The 20,343-nt window shown below is 35.6% G+C and overlaps 1 long non-coding RNA gene across 1 annotated transcript in view; it reads left to right on the plus strand.

The window, feature by feature from the left end:
• The first annotated feature begins 7,563 nt into the window (after nt 1-7,563).
• The window catches only part of LOC134547683 (uncharacterized), a 36,857-nt gene continuing 24,077 nt past the window's right edge, over nt 7,564-20,343 (plus strand). Inside the window, exon 1 of the long non-coding RNA XR_010079544.1 lies at nt 7,564-7,653. This is a non-coding gene — a long non-coding RNA (uncharacterized LOC134547683). The remainder of the gene's footprint in view (nt 7,654-20,343) is intronic.

Below are 20,343 nucleotides of genomic sequence, written 5' to 3' on the forward strand. Positions count from 1 at the left end.
TCACTGACTGTTCAGGAGGATAAACCTTCTGGATCACACACAGAGGACCTCCCTCCCTCCCAGTCCTTGCTCCAGCCCTGTGCCCGTGGAGCAGAGCGCTCTGAGCCGCGCCTCCCGCCACCGGCCCGGGGGATGCGTCCCACTCACACCCTGCACCGCTGCCTGAGCCAGATAAGGGACAGCGACAGGACCCAACAGCAGCTTTTCAAAACTGCACAACAGACTGCCAGAAAGAGGGTTCTTCACTTGAGGGGTACAGCAAGAAAGTTAGAAACTGGTCATAAATTGGAATTCAGGAGGGTTGACTATATGAACAATCAGAAATGAGGATGAGTTGTACTTTACAGATTATTTAGTATTTTTCCTTGGAGATCCTAAATTCTATTTGGATGAAACCCTGAACAACAGGTCAGAATTCAGTTTTCACCCTGTCTGGAGCTGGTGGCTGGTCTAGGTGCCCCCTGAGATTTTTTCTAACCTGAATGACTTCCCAACTCAGATTTTCCCTGAATGCACAGGATTTTTATGACATTTCCCATTATCATAAATTTTAAGTGAAAATTAAGATGTTTACAAACACACAAACATATATACATTAGTTCTCACTGGTGTCTTAATGGTGATTTCAGTAATGATTTACCAAAAACATATCTCAAAACCGAAAAAAATTCACAGTTTTAAGCTTTCTCATGTAAACTTTTGGGTTGCACCTACCTCTACATAAAAAAACACAAATGAAAACCTGATCTTAACAAGTTATTTACAACTTTGTCATCATAATGAACAGAATTCTCTCTGAAAATCAAAGACTGTCAAAAACAAAATTATTCCAATGGCTTATAGACTAAATTTATAGTGCCTTTATTTTACTTCTGCATTAGATGTAATTTAAATATTGAATGTTCCCTTTTGAGGTAAGGATTCAGAAAACTTCCAACTGCAGAACATGATAGGGTAAAACCAACATTCTGAACAACCACAAAACATATATTTTCAAAAACATTGCCTTCTGCTGTTAGGTAAGAGGAACTTACCTAACAACAGCTTCTTTTCAGTCATCTTCACTTTTACCCTCTGAAATTATAATAATCCTTATGGTATGTTTGCTAAATGTGAGAACCTATGCTATTTAACCCAATAAATTAAATTCCTTTTCTGCGAAAATTAAAAAGAAACCCAAATATTTGAAGCTTTAAGTTCTATTAGATGTGACCTTCTATAATTAAATGCAAGAAAAAATTCTGAGATCTCACACTTTCAAGATTATTAATAAAATCTAAAATAGTTTAATACTTGTATTATGGAAGCAGGTATAAATGTGGGTTTCTTTTGATTTGAATTCTGAAGGTTATTACTAGATAATCTTGCTGCAAGTTCGCAATCACATTGAGTGTTCAAAAACTATTTTATGCCATAAATTTAAAAATCTGGTACTATTTTATTCACTCATTTGTTGAACTAATTGAGAAAGATTTTAATCATCTATCCAATTGAAAACGTGCAAGGCTATTTTTTCTTTCATGATGGAACTTTAGATAGACAAGTGCTAGAGTTTTTATCTTTTAATACGCTTGGAAATTTTGATTACATAGCATAATCACACAATTTAATGATACAGTTTGAAACCTTAAATCATAAATTATCATATATGGGAGCAGTTATGGGAAGAGAAGTAAATCCATGTAGGTAAAGTTCTCAGTATCTGTCTTTCAAACCCATGGAAAATGCTAAAAAGTCTTTGAAAGATCTGGTCTTTAGTTCTAGTAACATGAAGTGTGAAGAGTCAGCAATGCCTGATAGGTTTCTAATATTTAATTCTAAGAATGAAATACAGTGCATTAAATCCATTGTGGGCATAAAATTTAAATACTTTGCATAGGATATGTCAGTGCATAATTTAGAAAGGGATTTCTTTTTTTTGCTATTTGCTTGCTTATTTATTTCATTAGAAACAAAAATTCAGTATTTTCTGACTCTTAGCAGGAGGTTTTTCTTTATTCCTTCTAGTTTTTAAAGGTTCATTGACAGCCAGTGGTTTATTAAATCTTTAATAAATAACATTACAGCTTATATCTATAAGCTCAAATCAATATAATGCTGTGAGGATAACATTATTGCCAACCTTTGTGTTTCATACCATTTTTATTAAACTTAGATAACTCAGTAGCTCTTCATTCAGAGTCTGAAAATCAGATTATAAAATGAGCATTTAAAACTTTCTCTTGAAGTTAAAAAGCTCCAAGGATAGAAAAAGCCAGCTTGTGACTCAATCTCTTTAGAAATACCTAACTGAGCACATGAAAATATAAATAAACAAAATTTTAAAAAATTATGTATATACAATTTTATTCTACACATATGTAAATCCCTTGAAACCATTTGTCTCACATGCATGGTGCCAAGATGCAAAATTTTAAAATATTTTGGAAATATCTGTTACTGTATATATTAAAATGAAATATAATTTTAGGGGCAGAAAAACGAGGAGTGAACTTGAGTCCAGAAAGAAGGGCAGGGGGAGAAGGTTTATTTTTTATTTCTTATTTCCCGATTCTTATGTAATTGATAAAACATCAAATCCATTTTTTCCTCAAGTGGAGTCTGCTTTGCCCATGACAGTCACTGCTGAGGGATGTCTCCCTGCTCTTATCTCAACCCTCAAGCCTTTCATTGATTTTTTTCCCATCTCCCCAGCTGAGGAGGGCAATGATAGAGCAGAACTAGGGGGGCCCTGCCATCTGACCAGGGTCAAACCACCATAACCTTAAAAACTGCTAGGCTCCAGTAAATACTGGAATACTTGTATTCCAGAAGCTTACATTATGAAATTTCAACAAAGTTCCCAGAGAGGCAATTGCTACAAGAGAACTCTTTACACAGTCCACTGTGAGAAAAATCTCATTAAAACAGATGTTTTAATGTGTTTAGTCACAGGTATGTACATACATATTTTCCTCAGTCTGTGAAAATAATGTTAAGGAACTACTTTACAGTCTGTGTGTAATATTTGGATTTTATAAATGTAAAAATGAGACAGAAAGGGCTAGTTCACCTTCAGTAATTCAGATGAACCATAAAGAGTGCTTCATATATTTTTTTCTGTTCTTTTAAAATTAGCTTAAATTTTGGGTTGGCCATCTACTCCATTTCCACAGATAAGGCTACTGGAATTTTATTCTTTTTACAATGAAGGAAAAAAAAGAGATTTTATAAACCTTTCAGCAGTCTTTGCAATGACATCAATTTAACCTGAATTCTTTTCTACCTCACAATTTGTGTTACCTGTGTTTCCCTCATAGATCAGTGTTAAAACTCCTCTTGGATTTCTGGATCAGACTTTGAATGATTTTCAGGCATAATGTTATACAAAGGTTGCTAAAAATATAAATAATATATTTCTACTACTTCAACTCTGCTAACTACATTTGAGATACATAAATACCATTTTTATATGATTTTTCTTAGATTGAGCTATGAACAGCTACTAGTGAGACTGGTTGAATTTTTATATGCTCAACAGTAGTATTTTGGCAGAGATATAATGAAGATTTCAGTCCCTATATCCTAAATCTTTATTTTACACATTTTTAGGAGCTTTATGGTCTATAATATTTCATTGTTCAGTAGGGGCCTGAAGACAGTAGGCAGCTTTACAGTGATTTTCATGAGCTTTGGGTCAACTTTACTATATTCTGGGAAAACAGAGTATTCCTGGGTGACAACACAAATTTAGATTTAGAATAAAAGTAGATATTCAGAGAAGTTACGGCCAAAAATTATTATTATGATAATTTTCTGTTCCATATAACTATAATATCACACACAAATTACTACATCAAACCATGTCAGAATTATTGAATGTAACTAGTATAAAAGAGGATTATAAAAGAGATTGTGGAGCAAATGAAGAAAATGGACAGAGAGAGAAATCGAATTGTTATGAGCTGGTAAAAATGGAACTCTTCAAATGATCTTCCTCACAAGGAAGGAATTTTATCAACATTACAGACAAAATTTTTGTGAGCAGCTGTGTCAGCATCCAGGCTATGCACATACACAGTCCAAGTTCTACTCTTGTCTACCCTTCCCCAATATGGGACTAGGAATTATTGTGAACATCCCAGAAAGTACCATGACAATTGTCCATGCCTTGATGAGAAAATTCAGAGATTTTTATCTCTCACAGGATCTCAAATATTAACCTATAAGGCAGAAGGAATGACTTGATACTTTAGAGCATCCCCCCCACCCCGAATACTGTCCATTACCTTAAAGAATGAGATGTAGTGTTGAGGAACCTGGGAAAAGGCAAAGATGCAAATAGCAGGATTGCAACGCTAATTATCAAGATAAAAAAATTTTTGACCTGTTCAGATATCTTCCTGGATCCTGGAAGTGAGTCCAAAAGCGCTGGCTAATTTTAAAGGACCTTTAAGTTTAAGAATGAACAAATCAGAAACACATAAAACAACAGAAAGGCAGCAGGAAGCCTGCATGGGCAAACAAAGAACTCCTGATAAAACCCTGAAGAGATATGTAAGTGGGAGCAGGGTCAGGTAATTCAGTCACCAAACAAGGGCAGTGTCAAAACTGTCACCTCCAAGATATTATGCGCCTTCACAAAAAATTCCACAACACAGCTATAGAGCCATGAGATTGCATCTTCTTCTTTTTTGTGTTTGTGCTTTGTACTTGTTTAGTTTGCTGTGCTATGCTTTGATGCTGTAACTGTTCCAAAGCCCTTGCAAAGGGTACAATCACCACCAGAGCCAGTGTGTCACTGCAGCATTTGCAAGCAGAAAGTCATTTAAGTAGACCAACCTCACAGGAAACAATTCTTCTCTCTCTTCCTGACACTTGTCACACTCCTGACAGGTTTCACTTGACTATCTAGATCAGATACTACTGATTAAGCCTGAGGATGCTAAATGACCTCAAATTTTCCTAGAAACAAATTGTATTTCAACTTTCCTAAAGGTCAGCAACATAAGCTGATGGGCAAGCATCCTCCTCCCCTCTGGTAACCTGCCCATCACTTGTGTCTTTCCCCACTCAGGCATGAGGTGTGGTACTGAAAAAACTTGTGGGACAACTCTTAACCTCAGGACACTTGTGATCAGCAGTGACACTGACAGGGAACACCACTGTTTGCCCTGGGCATCTTTCTTGCATTTCCTGGTGAGTGGGCAAAATGAAGTTTTAATTTATCTTCTTGTCTTTGTCACAGAGAATAATTGATGACACTCAAACAACTTTTCAAATAGCCAAGAACATTCTGATTTTCAGATCAATCATCTCATTATAACACAGTTATATATATAACATCTAATGTCCTCTAACTCACCCAATGAAATATAAATAAATAAGTAAATACACTACAAAATCCTATTTTTCTCTATGCAAACCAGAATTTTTTTGGAGACAAAAACAATTTAAGCTTATGTTAAATAATAATAAATAGTGTTCTGGACTTGGAAAAGAAATGCCCTACTGTTTCTTTAAAAGTGTATGCTCCTGATATTAAGGTCTAAGGACTTTCTTTGACATTATTAAAACCACCTATATATTTGCAATTTATGTCTCAATAGAAATAGTTGCTATTCCTTCACATTTAATATGAACTGCTTGGACTACTGTGGCTCAGTGATGAGTACAGTCACAAGACAGTTAATTTTAAATTATATCATTTTCAGGTTAGTTTGGATCAGATTGTACATTTTTTCAATATGATTGCTTTTATTCCCTAGTGAAAAACATATGTAATTTTACATTGTGCATAAATTCCATCATGATTTACAGGTTCCCTGTCTTCTCAAAAAGATTTCTGCCTGTTTTCTCCAACAACCAGAAGTTCCCCTGAGCCACATGTGATTTCATGGATGGCAGAACACTGATTCCATAACATGGACAAGGACATAACCTTGAATTACTCTAAAATTTCATCTAAATGTGTGAAGGAAATGGTTCCTAACTGGCATCTTTTCAAACGCCATCAGTTTAGTTGTTTAATACGATAGCATTTAGTAACAGTTGTACTTACAAGATGTATGTAGCAGCTTCCCAAGGTTGACATATTATTGATAAGAACATCGTATTGATAGGAACATCATATTATTGATAGGAACAACTCATAGCATCAAGGTCAAACCAGAGTATGTCCTGGTGCACACTTCTGGGTTGGTTCAAGGACCACGACCACGAGCAGCGGGGGCTGTGACACCTTCCCCCCGGGCTCCTGAGTGCTCTCAGCGCTCACCAGGTGAATCAGGGTGTAAAGAACGGCACAGGCTCTGCTTGCCAAGCTGAGGAGCGATCTGATTAACAGAAACCCAAAACAAACCCAACTGAAAGGAACAGTAGAGACAAAGACCTCGAATAACGCAAGAGAGGAGGCTTTAAGGGACAGCTGAGGGGCGGAGTCCAGGGTAGGGATCCAATAGGGAGAGGGGCACAAGCACAGGAACCAATGAGAAAACAGAGAGGGAGGGAGCAACAATAGGAACAACCAATAGGAGATCGGGGATTAGGAGATTGACGGGGAACAGTCTGGAATGAGGGACAGGGAGGGATGGACAATCGAGTGAAGTCTGGGCAGAACCAACAATACAGGAAAGAGGAGGGTAGAGAGTAAGCCATCTTGAAGGACTAGAAAGACATGCATTAAGAAAAACACACACCACCCCAAGAGTAGGTGGTGAGTAGATGACATAGCCTGGGATCCAGGGGTTTGTGAAACCTTGGGAGCAGCTGGAGAGGTCGAAGTGAGCAGGGCTTCCCCAGCTGGCTCTGTGTGTGTGTGTGCTCCTGTGTGTGTGTGCTCCTGTGTGTGTGTGTGTGTGTGCTCCTGTGTGTGTGTGTGTGTGTGCTCCTGTGTGTGTGCTCCTGTGTATGTGTGTGTGTGTGTGTGTGCTCCTGTGTGTGTGCTCCTGTGTATGTGTGTGTGTGTGTGTGTGCTCCTGTGTGTGTGCTCCTGTGTATGTGTGTGTGTGTGTGTGTGCTCCTGTGTGTGTGCTCCTGTGTATGTGTGTGTGTGTGTGTGTGTGCTCCTGTGTGTGTGTGTGATCCTGTGTGTGTGTGCTCCTGTGTGTGTGCTCCTGTGTATGTGTGTGTGTGTGTGTGTGCTCCTGTGTGTGTGCTCCTGTGTATGTGTGTGTGTGTGTGTGTGCTCCTGTGTGTGTGTGCTCCTGTGTGTGTGTGTGTGTGTGTGTGCTCCTGTGTGTGCTCCTGTGTGTGTGATTTGTGAACAGAGCGGTCGATACCAGCAGCCCGCGGGCCCTCAGAGTCCGTCTGTCCGTGTGCCAGCAGCTGGGAAGGCTGGGATGCAGAGGCCAAGAACTGGGCAGAGTGTCTGAGCACAGCCACTGGAGAAATTCATAAGATATATAGACACATACACAAAAATATAAAAATATATAAATATACGTACATACAGACATAGGTCTTTATTTATAGATGTATAGATAGACATGTTTATATATTTATGTTCTATCTAATATATTAATATATATTTATCTAATATATATATTCATATATTTTGTATATATTTCTTTTCTCACGAAAGGACCAGCCAGAAAGGGGGGCAGAATATGATCATTTGTGCTGTTTTTCTGAGTGCTCCATGTTTCTGCCTGTGTTTTCTGTGCAGCCAGTCAGGTAAATATTTTCATATATACATTGTGCATATGTGTGCTCTACATGCTTACCCTTTCTACAGCTTCAACCTGTCTGCACAGAGAAAACAAAGGTTTACAGGTCAGAGAGTTTTGAAAAGATTTTTGTAAAAACATTGCAACTTAAATTACTTTAATGAAACATTCGTAAAATCATTCATTGTGTCTCAATTGATGTTTCAAAAACAAAAATTATGTAATTATGAGGATGTAAAATAGACTGTTTATATTATGTATCATAACTGATATAAGTTCTGTTTATTTGAAATTTTCTGCAGTTTAGTAAGTTTTTAAGAGCAAGAAAAAATACAAAATCTACATCTAATTCTTAGTTTCTGTTAAAGTCAAACTGTGAATTCCAATTACAATTTTCACATTATCACTTGAAACTGAACTGTTAAATCAGTAAGAAATTACAAAGTAAGCTCTATATAATCTAACTGCAATTTGATGACCAATGTCTTTAAGATGCATGAAGTTAAGACTGTGAAAAGCTGAAGGGAGAGAATTATTCTATTGTCTAAAATGTGTCTGCAAGACCCATTGACAATTCTTTTTTGTTTACTCTGTTGAAGCTTATAAAGATCCTGATCCTCCAAAACAGATCAAAGTGACAACTTACTTTGTAGAAATATACATCTAACTGTAGCAGGAAATAAAGTTTTAGTCTTTTCTCCTTTTGTTTGCAACTACTACTCCAATAACCTTTGGAGGCAACTGTTTCCTGATTAATTTAGGACAGGTGTTTGAATTATTTAAAAATATTAATGAACTCAAAACTATGCTATAATTTAGTTTAAGTATGGATTCTGGGTCAAGGACCCCACAGACAAGGTGAAAAGGAGGGGAACCACAAGTGACAGTACATCACAAAGGGGTACAGCCACAGCAATATAAAAAATTCCTGTAGTGACAGGCACACGTGTACACCACTGTAGGTGAACCTTGAATTATGCAAGTGGGAGCATAATGTAAAAGGAAAAAAAAAACACCAAAAAACAGGACTAGAAAAGCATGAAAGTTTTTTGGGTTTGCTGTTAAGCATTGTTCAGCATTTAAAAATTGGGAACAATTAAAGGGTAACAATTAAGGATGAAATGAGAGGAATTTTTTTGAAAATGTGCTGAATTTTTACCTCTTTAACTTCTAACTCCTTGAAAGGGAAAAAAAAGCTCCTCAAAACGCTCTTGATGTAATTTTGACCAGAGCAACCTGGAACTTAGTTCATACCTTGGTTAAAATACATTTATAAATGGTATATTTCCCTGCCCTTTGGGAAAGGGAGAGGGAAAGGGAAAGTACTGAGGCATGTTTCACGTTGATTCTTGCTATATGTTTATTGCAGTATTGAAAAGTAAAATGTATTTTTAGACTAAATTGCAGATTCGCTGAGTTTGCATTTTCTACTCATAAAATCACTGAAGTAAAAAATAATAAACAATTGCTGTAATTGTCTCTCCGTACTATATATATTTTGGTTTTAGAAGTAATTTCTGTAATTACATTTAAAAAAATGGAAATTTCTGTAATGAACTGAAATAGTTTTCAGAGTTGTTGGCACTGTAAAGAAGGTTCTAAGTGTGTCCAAAAAACCTATGCATTCATTCTGTTATTTGTAGATTATTTTAAAAAAGAATATGGAATAATGATTGGTTAAGGCAAAGAAAATCATTCTGGAAATGTATAAGATTGACTGTTTCCCTCAAGTCATCTTATGTCTTCATTAAGCATTGACACCATTCCTACTGGTTTAAATAGTCTTTTTGCATTAAATCCTGCCTGTACTAGCTCACTTTGTACTGACATATGAATTCAGCAAGGAGATGTAAATGATCAGGAGATACTTTGTACTACCTTATATCCAACAATGTTTGACCCTAGCTTTTCTCTAAGAGATAGTATCATGATCAAAACCAATCAAATATGTTCTAGGTCAGAGTTTTACTACCATCTGAGGCAGCAGTGTCACCTACTAAATGAATAACACATCTTCCTGCACTCTTTACATTTTTGCTGCCATCAGAGCTCTGACCCGTGGCCTTTCTGCCCAAAACTTCTCACATGCTCTTCAAACCCCTGAAAGTTCTTGCCTTTGAACAATTGCTGAACAAGGTATCTATTTTCTTGATTAAAAAACCGTAAGGAATGTGAGGGACATAACACTGCTGCATTGATAAAGGAAAAGGGATGCTTTTTCTCACAGAGCAAATCCCACTATTGACATTGCAACAAAAATTTAATATTTTTTTATCATTTAATTTTCAAATCCAACTGTTTTGTTGGCAGTGCTACTGGTCTTTCATTTATCAGTGATAAAAACACGTTGACAATAGTTGCTCTGGTGACCTAGGTTGTTGGCTGGAGAGCATGTCAGCACATGTGTTGTGTTTAATCTCTCAGCAGCAAGACACCAAGGCAATTGCTGTCCTAATTTGTCTGGAAATCCCCAGCTCTTCTCCTGTTATCTGAATTCTCTGTGAATCCAGATCACTCAGTATATTTTTTTGTCTAAGAACTGCTTGGCCAAACTTACAAAATGCTCCATGACTAGTTTGGATATGGAAAAGTCCCATTAGTTCCCTTTTTTCCTATCTTTGTCATACAGGCTTCTTTAAAAACCTCTCAGAAAAGGGGATCTTTCATTGTTCTTCACAGTAAACCTTCACTGTTAAAATGAAGTCATTCAGAGGATCCAAACTGACATTTTTGGAAAGCGGTTATCTTCAGTTCCACTGAATAATATATGGAACACTTTGGATTGTGTTCTCTGTCAGTATGAAACATCCTTGTCCAGGTGAGAATGTCTTTATCAGGCAGTTCAGTCAGGAAGACTAACAGAAATGTTAGTTAGAAGAGAATCCTGGAGGTTTTTCAGACTAGACTCAGCTGAATTTATTGCTACCCCTAGGTTTAAGTCAGTCTGTTTTCTCCAGCCAAGGTTTGAAAACTTGCAAAGATGGAGATAACCCATTCCAGAGAGGCATTAACCTAGTGATTTCCATTTAACTAAAAGCCTCTGCTTTCCTAAAATAGATTTATTCTAGGAAAGACAGCAGGACTAGAGCTGCTTTGTGATGATGGTTTTGTAATAAATGACCATGTGTGTTAATCTGCTTCATATAAGCTATACATCTCCAACATAGCCAGTGTGTTCTTCATTCAAAGCTAATCACTGGGAAAGAGATATTTGTATATTACTTCAGCATATACCAATGGCTAGATGACACAATTCCATTTACCCTCAATGGAAAAATGTTTAATTTATTGACTTAGAATGACTGAATATTTATACTAGGTTTGTAATAATAACTGTTATTCAAGTTACTACAGATTTCCCTCACTGAGAAACTGTATTAGAATTAACTTGGGGATTTATCTGATATCTGGATGTTTCGGCCTAAGTCTTTCTCTGTCTGATGAATTCTATTATTTATTCAAGAAACAGATGGGATGCCAGTAGGGATTGTGGGTCAAAATCCCACATTAAACACTTCCTGATTTTTTAGATAATGTATTGAACTCTGTTGTTTTCTTAGGACTACCAAAGGATCAAGTCTTTGTCTTTGCAATGTAATGCTGATGTATATTTCAAGATAATTTAACTTTGCAAAATTTCATGGGAAAGAACTTACATGATGAAATATAACAGAATCACTTTCTTTCTGAAATATATTCCTGTCTTTAAGATCTATCAAACATGACACACTTGATTTTATGGAGTGCTAAAAGCAATTTGTCTTAAATATTCCACAAAAAAAAAAAAAAAAAAAAAAAAAAGGGCTGAAAATGCTTTTATTTGATTTGACAGCAATTATTTTTGATGGAATTGCACATGAAAATCACTGATAGGATGTGCAAAATGGACCTGATAAACTTGGTCTGTGGCTCCCTGGCTTATCAGTGTTGGTTGAAAATACTTCTCTACTACAGAAAATACAATATACTCATGCCTGCAACTCAGTAGTCAGAAAAGTCCATTTTCTGACTGTTTTTCTGGGTCATTTTATTATTTTAATACATAATGCATTTCCTTCTTCACCTCCTGTTCCAAACATGAATTAGAATTTTCGATCCTGATTCTGCAGGGTACATAAGCATTTTAAATTAAGTACAAAGTGAGGAGCATTTTGGTGTTTGAAATAGAACAATTAAAGGCTGATATGTAAAAAAAAGCTCCACAAATCTTTGTTCCAAATTACTCTTAGGTGAACACAGGGGAGGACTTATATGAAATGCCTGAGACACTTTAAGGGCTCCTTGGTATAAAATACACATCCCTTTTTCCTACCTTGACCTTTCTGTCACTAGTCCTGCCATCCCATGTGTGCCCTTTTACTTTTTGCCCAACATTCATTTTCTATTGAATCCATTAGGCGAAATGACAAAATAGAATATTTCTCTCTCTCCCTTTTTTCTTTTAACTGTGTTAGTTCTCTCTCTGTTTAGTCACACTCAGGTTGTAGTGGTAGAACAAAGGACTGAAAGGCAAATACGCAGCACATAGAAGGAGTAAAAAAGGAGTTTCAAATTTATACTAGCAATATCCTTAATTGTAATTCTATTCCAAAAATTCACTGGGTGTCTTTTGTTCAACGTGAAATAACCTTCAGTAACTCAATGTCATCTCCTAGACATGTAGAGATGCTGTCTCCTGGTTTGATAGGAAGAAGCAAAAGCAGAAAGAAGCAGCTCTCTGCATTTTTTAATTAAAAAGAGAAAAGAAAAAGGGAAAAAAAAACCCCCATGTTCTTCAGTACATGAAGTACAGTACCTTGGAGAAGCTGAATGATGATGACGATGATGATGATGATGATGATGGTATTACAAAACCATCATCAGAAAGAAGCTCTAGTCCTCCTGTCTTCTCTAGAAGAAATCTTTCTATTTTAGGAAAACTTTTAGATGTCCCATCCAAAGACGCCCAGAACCAACTTTTGGAAATGAAAGTAATCCCAAAATTTTTGACAGAACTGACTTTAATCCTCTATTGGCTGGTTAAATGGAGTTTACTTTGCTGAGGGGAAAAAAAATCATATTTTTAAGTATAGGTATCCAAAGTATAAAGTGGGATGTGTTTATGATGCAGTTGCTGTGGTGAGAGTGCTCTTGCCATTTTTGACAGACCTTTGATCAGATACAGAGATGATATTGGTGATAATAAAGACAGACTATACAAAAAATCAATAAGGAATAGTCTGGGATAGTAGCAGGGAAGAGTCACATTGATGCTGGAGAGGATGCTGAGGAGAAGAAGGAAATGAAAGATGAAAAAGAGAGGTAGAAGAAGCAGAAGTTATTTTTCTTCTGTACATCAAGATTAAGCTGGTGAGGTTCCACTGGCCTGCTGGTTCTGCTCGTGATGTGACAGAGTCATACTCTGCCTCTGGCAGGCTCACCCTGCCTGGATGGCAGGTACCCCCCAAAGCCTCTCCGACCTGTTCAGATGAAGATTTTTGGGGCTGGTCTACATCTGGCAAATGAAAAGCGAGAGATCACAGTAATTTTTCAGTCGTGTGACAGATGTATTTAGGAAAGTTTGCTTTACAACTGCATCTCCTCTGCCTTACAGACATTAACAAATGAAATGGTGAAGAGAAAGGGGCAAGAGACTAATTATCATGGCAATGATAGCATCCACTTAGGAAACACTAAACCAGGTCTTTTCTTTTTTGGTTGTCATACTTTTAAATTTGACGCTTTTTTTAAATGAATCTTATGTAAACCAACAACACACTTTTCTTTAAATTTCTATTACATTTTGGAAAAGAAAGAATATATAACAGTACATTGTTCATTCAGAACAACTCGTCATTTACAGTGACTTTTTCTGCAAGCTATTTTTCATGTCAAGAGAATTTTTTCTCTATAAATTAAAACAGTCTGAAAAATTATAAAAAAACAAAATTTTGAGAGTCATAAGCACTCCCTCTAGTGAATGAAATTTAGAGTTGTTAATTTTATGTTAATATGCACCTAAATAACAGGAATTATAAAATGATACTGATAATATACTTATTAACTTTTTCAAACTGTCCCTACCAAAAAGTATTCCAATCTGAAAATTCTCTTTTCTTTCTTTCACTTAAAAACTGTTTTACTTCTGTTATTTTTACAGTAATTTGTTACTTTAGCAGTAATAATAGTAATTATTGGACATAATTGCAATCTTAATGGAGAATGAGGACAATGAGAAAAAAAGTAATTTTTTTTGGATATAAATTACAAGCCTTCATACTATTAATTTAAAAAAGAAAATGATGGATTGAAAACCATTTCAGAATCTTCAGGGCAATTAAGACTGCAAGAGAATTTGTACTAAAGGTCTGATACTACAGTGGGAATCAGACCAAATTTCCTTGTAAGTTACTGACTGGGAGACAGATGCAGGTGATAGATAAATAAAAGTAATTAGTACTAGGTTCAGTTCAGTTGTGTTTCCCCTTGTTTTTTTGTTTTGTTTTGTTTTGTTTTGTTTTTTTTTTGTCAAAGCATGCATAGATATATTTGTTCTTGATTTAGTCGTGCATTCTAGACGTTCATATATGAACATTAGTGCTGTGTGTGTCTGTATGTTCAGTCATTTCTTGAGCAAACTGTGGGCTCCCTGAAGATAGCACAGTGAATATACTTCCCAACAGACATTGAGTTAAAACTGTCTTCAGAAATATGCAGACAATATTTCAAGATGTTTAGTAACTTATGGATATTGCAATAAGACTGTAGGTGGTTTGGGGAACATAGACACTACTTTCCTTTGATAACCATCTGTAAATTTCTCATTCATACATATAAACATATTCTTACTTGTCTTTAAAACTGTGGGTGATATTTTGCCTAATGACAGGAATTATTTATTTAAATCTCACATTGCAAAGTATCATAAAGAAAACTGTGATGACACAGAATGTGAAGATTATTTTTTATACAAGTGCAACTGCCAAATTATTTCAGATTAACTTTTATAGATCTTATATTTTAGTGCTTCTCATTGTTATACATGCCCTCATTTTAATATTTTTTCACTGAAAGCTTCAATAACAGAATGCTTATAAAACTCTGATGAGTTAACATTTCTATTTTTTTTTTACTTTTAAAGTAAAATGAGCACAACATTGAGTAAGAAAAAGATGAAGTATGCTATTTTTTAGAATTTATGAAATGCATTTTTTTTATAAGTATGGTTAAATAATTGTATTTTGCTGTCCTTAAACAGCATAAAATTGCTAGCAGGCCTTTTGTAACATATTAAGTGTATATATTTTACTCTATAAGTAACAATGTTTTTATTATAAAATTATATGTTATTTTACATATAAAACTACATTATGCATCAACTTCTACTACATATTATAAATTTCATGATCCTTACATTTATTTACATGATTATATATAAAATAGAAAAAAAAATTCAAAAGAAATTATATTTAGTGTGGACCAAGACATGAAAATAAAAAAATTGTGAGTGATCATGTAAGAAAAAGAAAATGTACTTATGAAAATGTGAGTTGGCTTCACTGTCTCATATGAAGAAGACTTACCTTGGAAAAATGCGGGAACAACTGTATTGTACTGTGATCCATGAAGTACAGCTGGTCTAGGCAGAGAATACCTCTGCTGCCAGATTTCAACAGAGTTGTCCTGCCTAGGACAAATTACTTCTATCATTTCCATGCTGCTTCCAAATCTGTGCCAAGAGCAATGTGGACCAAGAAATCTTAGCCAAGGTTTGCTGAATTTTAAAAGCAGCAAGTTCTTTGGGCAATGAGCAACCAAAGAAGAATAATAGATACAACATCATGTTCAGCAAAATTATTTCTGAAAATTAGGAGTGGGATAACAACTCACATTTTCTACCTGTTAGCCTATTTCTAGGAATGAAGACTGGATGAAGAAACATTTTGTTAGAAATTCTTTTAACTTCTAGGTAGTGTGCTGGAGTGCACTTGTTTTTCTCCCAAGAAATGACAAAGTAGAAAAAGTGGGGGTCAAAAGCAAAACAGCATTTCCATCCTGCTCTGAGTCTATGCTGATCTCAAAGGCAGTTTGCCTGTTAAAGGAATACAGAAACTCATAGGAAAACTGCAGTTCACAGCAGTCAATGAACAGTTCATAAACGGAGGTTTATCATGTTTTATTTTCCAAATCAGCTTATTTTGTTAATAAAAGCTACTTGAATGTTTTCTGTTGGGGTTCAAACATGGGTGCTGCTTCCTTTTCCTCGCAGTCAGAGCTTGTGTCCTCCTCCAGGTAAGAAATTATGTGACCTTGATCACAAACTTTCCATGCAGGTTGATTCACTGCCATGCCTTGAAAGAGCTGACAGACAACTGCCACAGCTCTTCATTGTCTCATAATTATGAAAACTGAAATTTTATAATTCAGGTCAAGCATAGTAAGACAGATTTTAGAGACCTTGTCATGTTATACCTCACAACTCTATTAAAAGAAAATGTAAAAATAATGTAGTTTTGTGTATATGACTGAAAGTGAAAGTGTTCTGCAGTAGTCTGTATTCAGTTCTTTCACAATACACCAGGAAAACTTTATGCTTCAGTGTAAAAATTCATATATAACAACATTCAGATGCTCAGAGCACAATATAGCTTCAGAGTCAGAATTATGCTTTCCCAAACAAAAGGACATTATTTCAAGAACCAGCTTATCTACTAACACAAGAAAATAGATAGAGTTGGATATCTTTTGCTGCTATTACTGAAGTATTTATGCGAATGAATTCCACAGAAAAAATCCAATTCAAAAGAAATAAAAAGAAAAAATTCATCTCGTAGTTGTAAAAATAAGTCTTTTTGCATTTCAGAGAATTCCAGTTTTCCTATTCTTTGAACTGACTGACCTGGTCTGTTTCTTTGGAACCAGACTCTTGAATCTACTGAGTGACCTGTGGGAAGTAAAGTATTACAGTTCAGAGAAACATAATAACATTGTCCTACTAGCCTCAGGCGTGTTTCTGCTCCTTTTGTGCTTGAATGACAGCTGTGTTAGGATGCTGCTCAGCTAGGTTAGTATGTTGCTTTTATCTCCATTTATCTTTTTTTTTTTTTTTTAGCTAGAGTTAAAAAATTCAGTGGGGCAGGGACAGTACATCAGACAGTAAAGAGCAGGAGAGCTCCAAGGAAGAGGCAGATATTGCAGGAAACCAGTGAACATTAGGTGGAAATCTGGAGTAACCTGCAGGTTTGAGCAACTAGTGAAAGATATTAAGGAAGAACAGACTTAGGTCTGGCTGGGATGTAGGAACAAATCTTTAGGAGTCAGAGGACAGCCTCAGAGGTGAGAAGGAATTGGTCAAGCAGCAACCAATAATGAAGGATCAATAGAAAGATATAAGTGAGGAGTGAGACATCAAGCCAGAGGTGATGTCAAGAAAGAGAAGTCAATGGCAGGTAGATGCCAGCTGTGAAAAAAAAAAAAGGCAACTTCTTCCAGGAATCAGCACAAGTCCAATGAAGTGCGTTGATTTTTCTTTGGTAGTCTTGGGTAAAGTGAAAGTCTCTGCAATAAAGCTTTGTAACTGTTATTACTTCCAAATTCAGGGAATATAGGGAACATTCAAGTCCAAAATGCTGAATTCTTCTTCAACTGGATTAGATTCCCTATGCTGATACCACTTCCAAAAATGACCAAAACACAGAAAAGAAATGTTTGGCTGACAAAGTGCCTTTTAATAGACCCAAATGTCACTTGTATACCTGTTTGGTAAATTCAAAGCAGAGTGCCGAACAAGTACAATATGAACAAGGGATTTCATGGTACCTCTTGTACTCTTACATCTATCACAATTAATTCATTTTTTGGCAGAAGAAATAATCTATCATACAGTTTCATGGTCTTGCTGTCTTCTCCACTATTCTCCACTGGCTGCAAAGAATTCTGCTGCAAAACTACTTCAGATCTATTGAAAAAGAGAAACTGTGCAGATGGTGGGTCAGTAGGGATGTTTGTGCTGCACAGCACTGACATCCACTTTATTTCATCAAATCAAATGTAATTATGAGTTGGATTTTTTGTTTGTTTGTTTGCTGGTGGGTTTTTTCTTTCCCCCAGGTGTGGCTCACAAGAGATGGAGTCATAGGATAGCAGGCTGGTGTCAGAGAAGCCAGGAGGTCTCTTTACTGATAATAAGACTGCCTTTTACCCCTTGCAGTGACATTTCATTTTTTTTTTCTGTCTGAGAAAATTGTTACAGTTTAAATACTTGTATGAAAACATGCCATAAGTTCTTTTGACTTTCACATAAAAATAATTCTGCCATATCATTTTCTCAAGGTTGTAGAGGAAAGATGAAAACACAGATATTAAAATACGATTTTGCACAAATATTCTTTTTATCAGTTTGTGTTTCCAACATTATCTTATTCTGACCTCTGAGATTCATGGTGCAGATTCAAACTTGAATCAAGACATTTTTATGCTACAATTTTACATCATTAAGTGATGCAAATTTCAAAAATATCACCAAGTTCATTTTCTCAGTATGTTTATCTGCTAGTTCCTGAAATTGTCTAAAGTACTTCCAGAGGATGCACAGAAACTCTTCTGTATAAGGGCTGCAGGAGTTCTGTCCTCTAAGTTGCTTTTCCAGAATGAAAGACTAATCAGGTAGGGGGCAAATGACATCTTAGGGTAGAAAACACAAATGTAATGAGGTCAGTGTATAGTGTCAGATGTTATTAACAGTTTTCTCTATATGAAAGATCACCTTTAGCATTTTAAAGCAACAGTTTATCCTCAAACTCCTAAAATGTTATTTATCTCTTTGGAGGTTAACTAGAAGTTGTTGCTGCTGTGGTTGCTGCTCATATTTTCTTTTCTTCACGCAGAGCTAGCTACTTGTTTGACAGGTGACTGCTGAAAGAAGGATGCACAGCAAGGGTACTAATGGCTCATCCAGAAATTGTTGTGTGAGGCTAGAGAATTCTTTTGAACATTTGAATTAAGGCAATATATACTAGCAGTATACACTTGTCAAGAGCTGTCCACTGCTTGATGCAGATGATAGCTGATAGCATCATCATCATCACTATATCTGTGCTTTCACTGCTGCCATCTCTAACTGTATTATTAATTTACTAATATTTGTTTTTTTTCTTTTTTTACTATGGAAAAAAAAATCAATCCAGTCATCATTTTCAGTTCTCTCTTGTATAAAACAAACAAACAAACAAAAAACAAGTCACCACTAGTAACCTTCTAGATGAAAAAGACTAATAATCTGGAATTTTCCTAATTCTTCACATAATGTACTTCTTGACTATAATAATTGCCATTTTGTATCCTCAGTAGATCTTGCAAAGATTCAGCCTCAGAAAAATTAGAAAAGAAACAAACTGAGTAGTCCATGCTATTTCAAGTGAAAATATTAAGTCCTAAAAACAGTTTAAAACATAATATTTATCAAAAAGGATGTTCTAAAGAAGTTAGTTGTGGTAGTTTAGTTCTTTCTTAGTCCTAGCAGAAGAGAAAGAATCAATTTGAAGTAAATATTCATCCATGAATCTCAAAGAGATTTTTAACTTGTCAATGCCTTACACTAGTGCAGGGCCTGGACTGCTATATGTCTGAATAAATGAGATATTCTCCACTTCTTCCTAATATGGGGTTATGAGAGCTCTACTTCTCTTTAGAACAATGTAAGATGTTGCTCTTAAGGGGAAATGATATTTCCTGAAGTTCTTGAGTTGATCATCTTTAATGTTTCTCCCCATATCATCCAATAATTTTTTTGTGTCTTTATGATTGTCTCCACACACCTCTTTAAAAGAAATTTCTTGTTGTTACAGAGAGTTTTTAAGACATGATACCTAAAATTTCATGTTCACAAAAGAAAACAGAAACAAATGCATTATTCTTTTAGTATCATTTACATGTAAGGTGCATGTCCTCCAGCAGGAATGCATCGCTTACTAACAAATTAGATAAGTGTCCATTGGGGAAAATAAACTCTAAAAATGTGTTAGGGAAATGATCTTTATACTCTTTAGCATACAGTCATGGAGTCCAGTAAAACATCATCAATGAAAAAAGTGGGCAAAACATATTTCTGCCCCTTGTCCATCTTAGACCTTCTGTTAATATCCATGTTTGCAAAGCAAGATGCAGGAATGTGTCTGGATACAACCATATAAGGGGCAGATGACAATAAATATAATTGAGACATTCAACCATATTGCTGAAAGCTCCTGGCTAGGAAAGTGTAACCACGACTAAGAATGGAAAGACTCTGGAAAATTAATCAGCTAAAGTGTAAACAGAAGTGCTGTACAGCTCCCAGAAGCAGATACCAGACAAAGACACAATCATTTAAAAATGCATAATATACATCAGTGTACAGTTATCAGCTTACCATGACAGTCACATATTCCGAGTTTAATTTGGATAAATAGATTGGGAAATAAATGTTGTTTTCAACTGGCAGGTAAGGCTGTTTTCAGTTCAGATAAATTGTTCCACCAAATAACTTATATTGGCAGGCTTATGAGAAAATATGTTTGTGAGCTGAGAGTACAATTGGGAATGCATTTTATTTATTTAGATATTTTTGTATCAGGTGGCAAAGCTGTAAGTTTTGAGGGTTCATTGTGCCACTAGCAGCAACCTAGATTATTGCATGTCTGAGTTGCCCAGGCTGTAGCATATATTTTTTTCGAAAGTA

The sequence above is a fragment of the Prinia subflava genome, chromosome 2 (assembly GCF_021018805.1).
Source record: "Prinia subflava isolate CZ2003 ecotype Zambia chromosome 2, Cam_Psub_1.2, whole genome shotgun sequence".
NCBI lineage: Eukaryota > Metazoa > Chordata > Aves > Passeriformes > Cisticolidae > Prinia > Prinia subflava.